This window comes from Salmo trutta, chromosome 38 (genome assembly GCF_901001165.1).
Source record: "Salmo trutta chromosome 38, fSalTru1.1, whole genome shotgun sequence".
Classification (NCBI taxonomy): Eukaryota; Metazoa; Chordata; class Actinopteri; order Salmoniformes; family Salmonidae; genus Salmo; species Salmo trutta.
Window position 1 is genome coordinate 13,586,179 of NC_042994.1, and position 14,849 is coordinate 13,601,027.

Sequence of the window (14,849 nt, forward strand, 5' to 3'; positions counted from 1 at the left end):
AGTTTAAGCCTGGTAGCAGAATATATACCCCCCTTGGAGGTGGGAGCGGCTGGAGGGCGTATGGAGATAATTATTTACGTGAATAGATATTCATCCAACAGGTGTGTCCTTAGTCAGCTCATTAAAGAAGGTCAATAAGGTGTGGTGCGCGTGAGAGTTCGCTGGCATTTTGCCTCCATCATTTTCATCACTTTCATTTACAGTATGACAACGGTCACGGCATGTTAAACCTCAGGTGAGCAAGTTATGAATATGATAAGATAGAAGCTTACGTTTTAAAAGATGACCGACTACTGAATCCCGCAACAAAAAGTTTACTTTTCCCTCTGTAGTCACCGGAAAATGTAGGATACAGTAAAATAGGCTACTCGCCCTAAACTTAGTAGAACAGTAGGCTAGCCCACACGACATGCTCATGTTGGTAGGCTACGTTTTGGATTGTTGAATTGATGACATGGTTACCCTGATATTTACTTGATGTTAAAGATTCAAATAGGAAGTGCCAATTTGTTACAGAGATGTCACATGAATCAAGAGGGCATTCAGGACAGAGAGAGAGAGAGAGCGAGAGAGAGAGAGCGAGAGAGAGATAACAATTACAAAGACCTTCAACAGGTACTCTAAACTTCACATCAAATGTATAGTTGGTTGCCCACACGGTACCAGTATGTGTGGAATGGCCAAAACAATACACAGAAACACATTCATTTACACTGAATATGCCAAACATTAGGAACACCTTCCTAATATTGAGTTAATTTAGCACAGATGGCATGCGGAAAGATTGACATGCCATTTATTAAAACGATTTATATGCCATTGATATTAACTGAATTACACAGAAAACTGGGTTCATGTTTGGCTTCTGCCGTAGGCCAGTGTTGGTACATTTACATTTTAGTCATTTAGCAGACTCTCTTATCCAGTGCGACTTACAGTAGTGAATGCATACAATTCATACTTTAAAAAAAATATTTATTTATTTATTCATGAAAAAAAATGGTACAGTATACGGGCCGCTAGACGTCTTCTCCCGTCAAACTCAAGTCTCCATTATTTTGTTAAAAGGTGCAAAGTGTGAATCACGACCTAGGTGTTTCCCAGATGTTGAGCGTAAACACAACCTTTCCAGCACAGATGGTGTCTTCGCCATCCCTCTATGGAGTTGTTTTCACAGACATGTCCTCTAGTATAAGACAATTGCAATGATATGATTAGCTTGTAAAATAGAAAGCAACCACAAACTGGCTTTGTTCTAATTACTTGCCCCTAACGGTTACTGATGCTGATGTACTTTTCACCTTTGAATTGAATCTATCAGTCTTTTGTGAAATCAAACTCCATTATATGTTCAATATGTTTTATGATTATATGTGACGAAATGCTGCAAGTCATGCTTAGTTATCATTTCCATTATCCATTACTACCAACCCTTAGTAATCTTCTGGAAAAATTGCGTTTGACCAGATACAATGTTATTTCACAGTAAACAAATTGACAACAGACTTTCAGCACGCATATAGGGAAGGACACTCAACAAGCACGGCGCTAACACAAATGACTGATGATTGGCTGATAGAAATTGATGATAAAATGATTGTGGGGGCTGTCTTGTTAGACTTCAGTGCAGCTTTTGACATTATCGATCATAGTCTGCTGCTGGAAAAATGTTTGTGTTATGGCTTTACAGCCCCTGCTATAATGTGGATGATGAGTTACTTGTCTAACACAACACAGAGGGTGTTCTTTAATGGAAGCCTCTCAAACATAATCCAGGTAGAAGCAGGAATTCATCAGGGTAGCTGTTTAGGCCCCTTGCTTTTTGTCAATCTTTACAAACGACATGCCGCTGGCTTTGAGTAAGGCCAGAGTGTCTATGTATGCGGATGACTCAACACTATACATGTCAGCTACTACAGCGACTGAAATGACTGCAAGACTTGTAGGTAGTTTTGGAATGGGTAGCAAAAAATAAGTTAATCCTAAATATTTCCAAAACTCAAAGCATTGTATTTGGGAGAAATCATTCACTAAACCCTAAACCTCAACTACTGTACATCTTGTAATGAATAATGTGGAAATTGATCAAGTTGAGGTGACTAAACTGCTTGGAGTAACCCTGGATTGTAAACTGTAATGGTCAAAATATATTGTTTCAACAGTAGCTAAGATGGGGAGAAGTCCGTCCATAATAAAGCGCTGCTCTGCCTTCTTAACAACACTATCAACAAGGCAGGTTCTACATGGCCTGGTTTTGTCGCACCTGGACTACTGTTCAGTTGTGTGGTCAGGTGCCACAAAGAAGGACTTGGGAAAATTGCAGTTGGCTCAGAACAGGGCAGCACGGCTGGCCCTTAAAAGTACACGGAAAGCTAACATTAATGACATGCATGTCAATCTCTCATGGTTCAAAGTGGAGGAGAGATTAACTTACTCATTACTTGTTTTTGTAAGAGGTGTTGACACCAATGCATACCCCACAAGACATGCCATCAGAGGTCTCTTCACAGTCCCCAAGTCCAGAACAGACTATGGGAGGCACATAGTACTACATAGAGCCATGACTACATGGAACTCTATTCCACATCAGGTAACTGATGCAAGCAGTAGAATCAGATTTAAAAAGCAGGTAAAAATACACCTTATGGAACAGCAGGGACTGTGAAGTAACACACACATAGGCACAGACACATGTATACACACACATAATAACATACGCACTATACACACACGTACACATGGATTTTGCATTGTAGATATGTGGTAGTGGAGTATGGTCCTGAGGGCACACACTTAGTGTGTTGTGAATTCTGGACTGCAGGAAGAGTAGCTGCTGCCTTGGCAATTCAAATAACAAACAGCTTTCTCTGTAGTAGTTCAATGTTGGCAATCCTCAATGCAGAAATAAATGTATATCAAATTGCCTATAGCCTCAAATTAGTGCTTGTGGGCCTCAATGAGAAATATCAAAACAGGTAATGAAAGGACATGAGCTTTTCCAAGGGAGCCACCTGGTCCATTCAGAACAATATGTACTTTCCAATGAAAACCGCTGTATGATGTTCCATTCAAAAAACATGAATAGCCTTTCAGGTGAACACGATTGGAGAGGAGCACATTCCCCATCCCCACCCTCATAATCATAGCTTTGCCCAATTAAAAAAATACCCATTTATTTTAGACCTGTAATTCCCCCTTTGGTTTTAATGTTTACAGGTTTTGCCGCATTTCTGAAACTTACCCAAGCATAACTTAGAGCAGGGTTATTTAACTCTTACCCTAGAAGATCTGGAGCCTGCTGGTTTTCTGTTCTACCTGATAATGAATTGCACACACCTGGTGTCCCAGGTCTAAACCAGTCCCTGATTAGAGGGGAACAATGAAAAGATGCAGTGGAACTGGCTTTGAAAGCAAGTTGAATTTGAAGGGCTGAGAGTATCTTTACTGTAATTGCTCTCCCTCCCTCCCTGTCTCTCTCTCTCTATCATGTGATCATTTTCAAGGTCAGAGTGGGTTGATGTTAGCTGGTTTGTCAACATGCTTTAATTTTGGTGGCCTTCACACAGGTGTGATGGAGGTCCCTGTCACATCCCTACACTTTCCGCCTGTTCATGAGTGACACAGCGTACTGACAGATGGCTACTGAACTACTACCCAATGGGCACACACTGGTTGAATCAACGTTGTTTCCACGTCATTTCAATTAAATGATGTTGAACCAACGTGGAATAGACGTTGAATTGATATCTGTGCCCAGTGGCTAAGTCCTTAGCAGTTCTTTTCAAGCCCACATGGCTTCCTCGTCTGTACATCAGTTCATTACCTGATGGGGAAATGGAATAAGGTGTTGTGTCCTCTAGGCGAAAACAGTAACAGACAGACATAATTCATGCACACTTTGTGCCACACAGACTTTTTACTCATTGCAACACTCATTACAACGCACATTTAAAGTGTTCCCATGATCGTATGTGTTTTCTCAACATACTGTCATTTATCATTAAGACGGTTTTAATTAAGAATGTCTTAATTAACCACGCATGGGCCACATGAAATGGAATCATCTAAAATGATTGACAGATTACTTTTGGCCAATTGGGTTGGAGTAGGAGATCCCTTCTATAGGGTGTACGCTCTCATTAGCTCTGTGAATTGAACTGAACTGAACTGTGGATTTGAGCCATTGTGAACGCACTAGGCTTCAAAGGATGCGGACAGACAGTATAATTGCTCCATTTTACTCACTGACCTCCGTAAACCACCTTCAGGGTGTCTTGTCAGGTCTAAGCAGACAGCCCCAGTGACAAACAGCAGACGTTTTAGGCTGCGTTTAGGCAGGCAGCCCAATTTTCTTTTCTCACTAATTGGTCTGTTGATCAATCAGATCAGCTCTGAAAAAGATCTGATGTGAAAACATCTAATGTGATTGGTCAAAATACCAATTAGTGGAAAAGATATCAGAATTGGGCTGCCTGTCTAAACGCAGCCTTAGTCTTCTTTCCCCCTGGCTGTCAAGTTGTTCACTTGCTCTGTGTGCTGTATTTAAAATTCAATGACACGCATCTACCCCCATGAATAGGCATATTGGTCAATTTCTACGAGTATGTACACTACAGTATCAAGGTTATTGAGGGACCAATCATACAGCTCTAAAATAACTATCTGACACTTCTTGTTGTAGAAAATAAGTTGCTCTCTCCAGTTTTGTGGTTGTGTAAGCCATGCTTGTCTGACCACAATCCTTGTAATGCTTTTGGGCCAGACTGCACATATTGTTCTTTTAAGCCCTTAAAGCTAGAATCTGTAGTTGAAACAATAACAAAGCCCTCGCCCCTCCTCTGTTTTGGTAAAAGCTGAGGAATGGGCCTGGAGAAATTTAACCACTCTCATATTCATAGACAGATTTATTAATGCAACAACTGACCATTCATGATATCAACATTATAGTTTTAAACATGTTTTGAAGCTATACAGTGTTTGTTTACATTTATTTGTTTACAAACATTGGGGTAAAAAAACTTCTCTTTTGGGTTCTGATGGGGTACAACAGTTGAACTGAGATCAAATCAAATCAAATGTTATTAGTCACATACACATGGTTAGCAGATGTTAATGCGAGTGTAGCGAAATGCCTGTGCTTCTAGTTCTGACAATGCAGTAATATCTAACAAGTAATCTAACAAAATCACAACAACTACCTTATGCACACAAATGTAAAGGGATGAATAAGAATATGTACATATAAATATATGGATGAGCGATGGCCGTGCGGCATAGTCAAGATGCAATAGATGGTATAGAATACAGTATATACATATGAGATGAGTAATGTAGGATATGTAAACATTATTAAAGTGACGTTATTTAAAGTGACTAGTGATACCTTTAATAAGTCCATTTATTAAAGTGGCCAGAGATTTGAGTCTGTATGTTGGCATCAGCCCCTCTATGTTAGTGATGGCTGTTTAACAGTCTGATGGCCTTGAGATAGAAGCTGTTTTTCAGTCTCTCTGTCCCAGCTTTGATGCACCTGTACTGATCTCGCCTTCTGGATGATAGCGGGGTGAACAGGCAGTGGCTCGGGTGGTTATTGTCCTTGATGATCTTTTGGCCTTCCTGTGACATCGGGTGCTGTAGGTGTCCTGGAGGGCAGGTAGTTTGCCCCCAGTGATGCGTTGTGCAGACCTCACTACCCTCTGGAGAGCCTTGCGGTTAAGGGCGGTGCAGTTTCTGTACCAGGTGGTGATACAGCCCGACAGGATGCTCTCGATTGTGCATCTGTAAATGTTTGTGAGTGTTTTAGGGGACAAGCTAAATTTCTTCAGCCTCATGAGGTTGAAGAGGTGCTTTTGCGCCTTCTTCACCACGCTGTCTGTGTGGGTGGACCATTTCAGTTTGTCCGTGAGGTGTACGCCGAGGAACTTCAAACTTTCCACCTTCTCCACTACTGTCCCGTCGATGTGGATAGGGGGCTGCTCCCTCTGCTGTTTCCTGAAGTCCACAATCATCTCCTTTGTTTTGTTGACGTTGAGTGAGAGGTTATTTTCCTGACACCACACTCTGAGGGCCCTCACCTCCTCCCTGTAGGCCATCTTGTCATTGTTGGTAATCAAGTCTACCACTGTAGTGTCATCTGCAAACTTGATGATTGAGTTGGAAGCGTGCATGGCCACACCGTCATGGATGAACAGGGAGTACAGGAGAGGGCTGAGAACGCACCCTTGTGGGGACCCAGTGTTGAGCATCAGCGGGGTGGAGATGTTGTTTCCTACCTTCACCACCTGGGGGCAGCCCATCAGAAAGTCCAGGATCCAATTGCACAGGGCGGAGTTGAGACCCATCGTCTCGAGCTTAATGACGAGTTTGGAGGGTTCTATGGTGTTAAATGCTGAGCTGTAGTCAATGAACAGCATTCTTACATAGGTATTCCTCTTGTCTAGATAGGATAGGGCAGTGTGCAGTGTGATGGTGATTGCATCGTCAGTGGACCTATTTGCAGTAAGCAAATTGGAGTGGGTCTAAGGTATCAGGTAGGGTGGAGGTGCTATGATCCTTGACTAGTCTCAAAGCACTTCATGATGACAGAAGTGAGTGCAACGGGGCGATAGTCATTTAGTTCAGTTACCTTAGCTTTCTTGGGAACAGGAACAATGGTGGCCATCTTGAAGCATGGGGGGACAGCAGACTGGGATATGGATTGATTGAATATGTCCGTAAACATACCAGCCAGCTGGTCTGCGCATGCTCTGTGGACCTGGCTAGAGATGCCGTTTGGGCTGGCAGCCTTGCAAGGGTTAACACGTTTAAATGTTTTACTCGCGTTTACCACGGAGAAGGAGAGCCCACAGGCTTTGGTAACGGGCCGTGTCAGTTGCACTGTATTGTCCTCAAAGCGAGCAAAGAAGTTGTTTAGTTTGTCTGGGAGCAGGACGTTGATGTCCGCGACGGGGCTGGTTTTTTTTTTGTAATCCGTGATTGACTGTAGACCCTGCCACATATGTCTCGTGTTTGAGTCGTTGAATTGCGACCTATAAATGCACAGCATTTATAATTCATATTCTTCAAGAATCAATGGGTACATATAATTCATTGTTAAGTACAAAAAATGGAGGTAGCAACTAAGGATTCTAGCTTTAACCAACTGACCAAGTTGAATTTATCAATTATAATTTAGGAAGGAACGGTCAATCCTAAATCAGTTGTGATGGGCAGATGGTAGGCTAAACCAGATAATGCCAGTGCACATAGACTCCACTCCCTACCTCTTGCATTTCTGGCAGCTCCTCCTGCTGTCTATGGAGCCTTTGACTTGACTTGTTTGGACGTGTGTAAAGTATGTCCCCATCCTTGTTCAGGAGAAAGGTGATGTCAGGAAAGTATGCCACTCCTAGGTGTAATTGTTTTTCAGAACAACATTGACTCCTAAACCCGGAGGCTCTTTCACAAAACCATGTCGAAGCAGATTATGATGTGGCCTAATCGTTTTTTAGTTGTCCCTCTCTCCTCAGCTTTAACACTAGAAGTGCACAGAGCGTCATGTGGATGCAGAACTCATTTACATGTCCCTCCCATCCTTGGGTTTTCCTAAATAAGTCTATATACTGTCGTTGTTAGAATCTTAACATCACAAACAGAACTGGTGTTATAACCAGTTTTAGGGTATGACATTTTTTGAATGGTTTTCCCCGCTGCCCCTCCTACACCCGACAGTTGAAGGTGCCCTGCCCAGTTGATAATCACTCTGATAATTGCCTCGAAACTGAACCTAAACTATATCAGAACAAATTTCACACATATAACAACAGATAAAATCAGTGAAGTATGATGGGGGGAGAATGGGTGAGTTGATGAGCGAGGGGAAGCAAACGATGCATTATCATGTAATCACCAATTACGAACGACGAACAGGGCGGGCCATTTTATTGTGGTGGGCAGAGGCACTCGGAACACCCCTGTGTCACCTGCAAGCACTGTGTTTGTGGGAAGTGTTGCAAGCAAGTGAATGTGACGAAGATTTGTCTCAACGGTTAGGACATGGGATAACAGCTAAATGAGATCCAACTGGTGCCATTGCGTGAAGACGCACACCATACTGAAAGCACAAGTGAGGCCATGAATAATGTGTCCAATAACTGACAATAAGGGACTATTTTTGACTGCTGTCATATTGACACTTACAGTGCTGTGAAAAAGTGTTTGCCCCCTTTCTAATTTTCTCTACTTTTGTGTATTTTCGATACTGAATGTTATCAGATCTTCAACCAAAACCTAATATCTAATACAGGGAACCTGAGTGAACAAATAACACAACCATTACATACTTATTTAATTTATTTAATAAACAAAGGTATGCAACACCCAATGCCCCGGTGTGAAAAAGTAATTGCCCCCTTACTCTCAATAACTGGTTGTGCCACCTTTGGCTGTAATGACTCCAACCAAACACTTCATGTAGTTGTTGATCACATCGCTTTGGAGGCATTTTGGCCCACTCTTCCATGCAGAACTGCTTTAACTCAGCGACATTGGTGGGATTTCAAGCATGTACTGCTCATTTCAAGTCCTGCCACAACATCTCAATTGGGATTAGGTCTGTAATAGGCCATTCCAAAACATCAAATGTGTTGCTTTTTAGCCATTTTCATGTGGACTTGATTGTGTGTTTTGGATAATTGTCTTGCTTCATGACTCAGCTGCGCTTTAGCTTCAGCTCACCGACAGATGGCCTGACATTCTCCTGTAGAATTCTCTGATTTTGACAGAGCAGAATTCATGATTCCTTCTATTAAGGCAAGTCATCCAGGTCATGAGGCAGCAAAGTATCCCCAAACCAGCACACTGCCACCACCATGCTTGTTCGTTGGTATAAGGTTCTTACTGAGGAATGCAGTGTTTACTTGAGTCAACTTTTTGGACGAGATGGGTCCCATTATGTCTGACAAAAACCAAACACTATATTCCACAGTAAGAACCTCATACCAACGGTCAAGCATGGTGGTGGTAATGTAATGGTTTGGGGATGCTTTGCTGCCTCAGGACCTGGCTGGGTTTTCCGTGCATCGGCAAGACAGAACAGCTACCTCCGGTAAGAAAAGGGGTGGTGGTCTGTATCTATTTGTCAATAACAGCTGGTGCGCAATCTCTAATATTAAGGACGTCTCAAGATTTTGCTCACCTGAGGTAGAGTACCTCATAATAAGCTGTAGACCACACTATCTACCTAGAGAGTTTTCATCTATATTTTTTGGAGCTGTCTATTTACCACCACAAACTGATGCTGGCACTAGGACTGCACTCAACAAGCTGTATAAGGCCATAAGCAAACAAGAAAGCAGAAGCGGCGCTCCTAGTGCCCGGGGACTTTAATGCAGAAAAACTTAAATCTGTTTTACCACATTTCTACCAGCATGTCACATGTGCAACCAGAGGGAAAAAAACTCTAGACCACCTTTACTCCACACACAGAGATGCGCACAAATCTCTCCCTGCAAATCTGACCATAATTCTATCCTCCTTATTCCTGCTTACTAGCAAAAACTAAAGCAGGACGTACCAGTGACTCGCTCAATACGGAAGTGGTCAGATGACGCAGATGCTAAGCTACAGGACTGCTTTGCTAGCACAGACTGGAATATGTTCCAGGATTCATCCAATGGCATTGAGGAGTATACCACCTCAGTCAACCTCTTCATCAATAAGTGCATCGATGACATTGTCCCCACAGTGACCGTGGGTACATATCCCAACCAGAAGCTATGGATTACAGGCAACATCTGCACCGAGCTAAAGACTAGAGCTGCCGCTTTCAAGCATGGAGTGGGACACTAATAAGAAATCCCACTATGCCCTCGGACAAGCCATCAAAAAGGCAAAGCGTCAATACAGGACTAAAATTGAAACCTACTACACCGGCTCTGACCGTCGTCGGATGTGGCAGGGCTTGCAAACTATTACGGACTACAAAGGGAAACCCAGCTACGAGCTGCCCAGTGACGTGAGTCTCCCAGAAGGGCTAAATGCCTTTTATGCTCACTTCGACGCAAACAACACTGAAGCATGCATGAGAGCACCAGCTGTTCCAGACGATTGTGTGATCATGCTTTCCATAGTCGATGTGAGTAAGACCTTTAAACAGGTCAATATTCACAAAGCCGCTTGGCCAGATGAATTACCAGGACGTGTACACAGAGCAGGCGCGGACCAACATTTTTAACCTCTCCCTGACTGAGTCTGTAATACCTACATGTTTCAAGCAGACCACCATAGTCACCTGTGCCCAAGAACGCCAAGGTTACCTGCCTAAATGACTACCGACCCGTAGCACTCACATCTGTAGCCATGAAGTGCTTTGAAAGGCTGGTCATGGCTCACATCAATATCATCATCCCAGAAACCCTAGACCCACTCTAATTCACAGTTTGCCCCAGCAGATCCACAGATGATGCAATCCCAATTGCACTCCACACTGCTCTTTCCCACCTGGACAAAAGGAACACCTATGTGAGAATGCTTTTCATTGACTATAGCTTAGCGTTCAACACCATAGTGCCCACAAAGCAAATCACTAAGCTAAGAACCCTGGGACTAAACACCTCCCTCTGCAACTGGATCCTGGACTTCTTGATGGGCCGACCCCAGGTGGTAAGGGAAGGCAATAATACGTCTGCCAAGCTGATCCTCAACACGGGGGCTTAGACCCCTCCTGTACTCCCTGTTCACCCACGACTGTGTGGCCAAGCATGACACCAAAACCATAATTAAGTTTGCTGACGACACAACAGTGGTAGGCCTGATCACCGACAACAATGAGACAGCCTATAGGGAGGAGGTCAGAGACCTGGCAGTGTGATGCCAGAATAACAACCTCTCCCTCAACATGAGCAAGACTGTAAGGCGCTACAGAGGGTACTGCATACCAGGATCTCTATACCGGTGCGCCAAGTCTAGTTTCAAAAGGCTCCTTAACAGCTTCAACTCCCAAGCCATTAGACTGCTGAAAAATTAATCAAATGGCTACCTGGACTATTTGCATTGACCCCCCCCCCCCCCTTTTTTTTACACTGCTGCTACTCGCTGTTGTATTATCTATGCATAGTCACTTTACACCTACTTACATGTACATATTACCGTGACTAACCTGTACCCCCGCACATTGACTCGGTACCGGTACCCCCTGTATATAGCCTCGTTATAGTTATTTTATTGTGTAATTTTTTTTACTTTAAATTATTTAGTAAATATTTTCTTTTTCTTATTCTTATTTTCTTAAAATTGCATTGTTGGTTAAGGGCTTGTAAGAAAGCATTTCATGGTAAGGTCTACACCTGTTGTATTCGGCACATTCAGCACAATAACATTTGATTTGATTTGATCCCAATTGAGATGTTGTGGCAGGAAGTGAAATGAGCAGTTCATACTTGAAAACCCACAAATGTCGCTGAGTTAAAGCAGTTGGCGGGCCAGAATAAAGCAGAGTGGGCCAGAATTCCTCCACAGCAATGTGAGAGACTGATCAACAACTACAGGAAGCTGTCACACCTGCTCCCGCTCCTCCTCCCCAGCATTACGCACTCCTGCCACCATCATTACACACACCTGCCTTCCCCCGTCACGCGCATCAGCGATTATTAGACTCACCTGGACTCAATCACCTGTGTCATTACCTCCCCTATATCTGTCTGTTCCCAAGCTCTGTTCCCTGCTTCAGGATTAATATTTGTTTGTCTTTGCATACCCAGTTCTGACACTGTCTCTGTCCTGTTTGATGTCTGTTCCATTTTAAATGTTCTACTCCCCGTACATGCTTCTCTTCTCCGGCATCGGTCCTTACAGAATCCTGAAGCCATCAAACAACGCATCGGGGAGTGTTGGTGGTGGTGTCGGGTCCGGGGGCCGCCACCGATGGAACCGGGGGTGCCTAAGCCAGCTCGTCGGGCTTCCACGCCCTAGCTGGCTCAAGAGGTTTTCTTGTCCCGGTTGGCTCGGCAGGCGCCCTCCCACCTCAGGTCTCAGCCAGATCGCCAGGGTTTTACACTTCAGCCGGCTCGCCAGGCGTCTACGCTTCAGCCGGCTCAGCAGGCTCCCATGTTCCCGCGGGATCAGCAGGCTGTCACGCCTCAACCGGGTCGTCAGGCTCCCATGCCTCAGCCAGTTCGCCAGGCTCCCACGCCTCTGCCGGTTCGTCGAGATTTTACGCCCAGCCGGCTTGTCCAGCGCCCGTGCCTCGGCCGGCCCGTCATGTTCGCCCAGGTGGGACGTCGAGTGGCACCCCTGGGGGGGTACTGTCACGCCTGCTCCCGCTCCCCCTCCTTGGTGCTCGAAGGTGCCAGGCTCCCCAGCATTACGCACTCCTGCCACCATCATTACGCACACCTGACTTCCCCTGTCATGCGCATCAGTGATTATTGGACTCACCTGGACTCGCCTGTGCCATTACCTCCCCTATATCTGTCTGTTCCCAAGCTCTGTTCCCTGCTTCAGGATTAATGTTTTTTGTCTTTGCATACCCGGTTCTGACGCTGTCTCTGTCCTGTTTGATGTCTGTTCCATTTTAAATGTTCTACTTCCCGTACCTACTTCTCTTCTCCGGCGTCGGTCCTTACAGAAGCATTTGGTTGCAGTCATTGTAGCTAAAGGTGGCACAACCAATTATTGAGTGTAAGGGGGCAAATACTTTTTAACACAGGGGAATTGGGCTTTGCAAAACTTTGTTAATTAAATAAATAAAATAACTATCAATGTTTTTTTTGTTTTTTTACTCAGGTTCCCTTTATCATGTCTTTGGGGTAGCAGGTTGCCTAGTGGTTAAAGTATTGAACCATTAACCGAAAGGTTGCTGGATCAAATCCCTGAGCTTACAAGGTAAAATCTGTTGTTCTGCCCTTGAACAAGGCACTGTTCCTTGGTAGGCCGTCATTGTGAATAAGAATTTGTTCTTAACTTGACTTGCCTAGTTAAATAAAGATTTTTTTTAAATTATAATATTTGGTTGAAAATCTCATAACATTCAGTATACATTTTTTTGCCAAAATAAAGGTGGCAAATACTTTTTCACGGCACTGGTTCATTATAATGCCATTATTGCATGAATAAGGCATATTAAAAAGTTGTTACGATTTAGCATTTTTTTACTGATGCTTTATCACTTAAAAATACATCATATTCTATCTTTAATTAAGTAGCGATACAGTGAGTACATTTATTCATGAATCATATATTTACAAGAAAAGGAAGTAACAGATGAGAAGACATGAAATAAAGACATGACATATATAGCAGAGGTTGGGGAGTAACAGATTACATGTAATCTTTTACGTGTAGACCGGTAACTGTACTCCGTTAAATGACCAGCAAAAATATTGTAATCAGATTACAGATACTTTTGAAAAACTAGACGATTACTTCGAGGATAACTTTGAAATTCAGAAATGATGTTTGCGAGAAAAAACATATTTGACACTGTGTTTTCTCAATGACATTCAAATCAGCATTGAAAAATGGCACAAGTTTAGGTTTGTTCCACCTGAGCGAGTCTGATCATAAATCAGAGACCACTATGATGACACACCAAATGTGTTTGATGGATCGCGGGAAAAGAGAAGGAATAGGCTTTTGTAGGCTACAGTCCAAGCTATGTCTTCCATTGGTGCAACTGCTGTCGGCATTCAACGAGTATCCAACCTGGATAAACGCTTGGAGGTAAAGACGATAGCAGTGGTGTAGTCTACGGCCATACGGATATCACGTATTATTGATATCTACATAGCGCAATGATGTGAATCACACTGCTGCGCTCTCATTTAGCTGTATGCGCTTCACGGATTATGGTTGTTGTGGATGGCTGTGCACAAATCTAAATGTGTATTTGAACCCAATAATGGTTGAATTCAAGAAATTTAAGCTGCCTATCAATCATTGTTTTTGAAACCAGTGGACAGCCAGTGAAAAATGTGCTCTTGCAACAGCTGTATAGTGTGGATCCCAGCCTATGGAATAAAAGTGTGGCTTTTAATGCTCAATCTAATTCATGCTGATAAAAAAAATCCATAGGCCTAATGGACACATGCTCAAATTCGCACACTTTTGATAGACTTAAAGGGGCAATCTGTAGTTGCAACATCCATACATCCATAAAGGGGCGTCAGGTAGCCTAGAGGTTAGAGCGTTCAGTCAGGAATCGAAAGGTCGCTGGATCAAATCCCCGAATTGACAAGGTAAATATCTGTCTTTCAGCCCCTGAACAAGACAGTTAACCCACTGTTCCCCGGTAGGCTGTCATTGTAAATAGGAATTTGTTCTTAACTGACTTGCCTAGTTAGTGGAAATATATATTCACATACAGTACCAGTCAAAGGTTTGGACACACCTACTCATTCAAGGGTTTTTCTTTATTTTTACTGTTTTCTACATTGTAGAATAATAGTGAAGACATCAAAACTATGAAATAACACATGGAATCATGTAGTAACCGAAAAAAGTGTTAAACAAATCAAAATATATTTTATATTTAAGATTCTTCAAAGTCGTCACCCTTTGCCTTGATGACAGCTTTGCTCACTCTTGGCATTCTCTCAACTAGCTTCATGAGCTAGTCACCTGGAATGCATTTCAATTAACACGTGTGCCTTGTTAAAAGTTAATTTGTGGAATTACTTTCCTTCCTAATGTGTTTGACTTTGGTCTGATGAGTCCAAATTTGAGATTTTTGGTTCCATCCGCCATGTCTTTGTGAGACGCAGAGTGGGTGAACGGATGATCTCCACCTCTACAGCATTCTACAGCAATACGCCATCCCATCTGGTTTGCGCTTAGTGGGACTATCATTTGTTTTACAAGAGGACAATGACCCA

The 14,849-nt window shown here is 43.2% G+C and overlaps 1 long non-coding RNA gene across 1 annotated transcript; it reads right to left on the bottom strand.

The window, feature by feature from the left end:
- Positions 1-6,954: 6,954 nt before the first annotated feature.
- Positions 6,955-7,531, bottom strand: LOC115177938 (uncharacterized). Its single transcript, XR_003872526.1, has 2 exons — positions 7,263-7,531; positions 6,955-7,028 (listed from the first exon to the last, which is right to left on the bottom strand). It is a non-coding gene; the product is annotated as an uncharacterized LOC115177938 (long non-coding RNA).
- Positions 7,532-14,849: the final 7,318 nt, after the last annotated feature.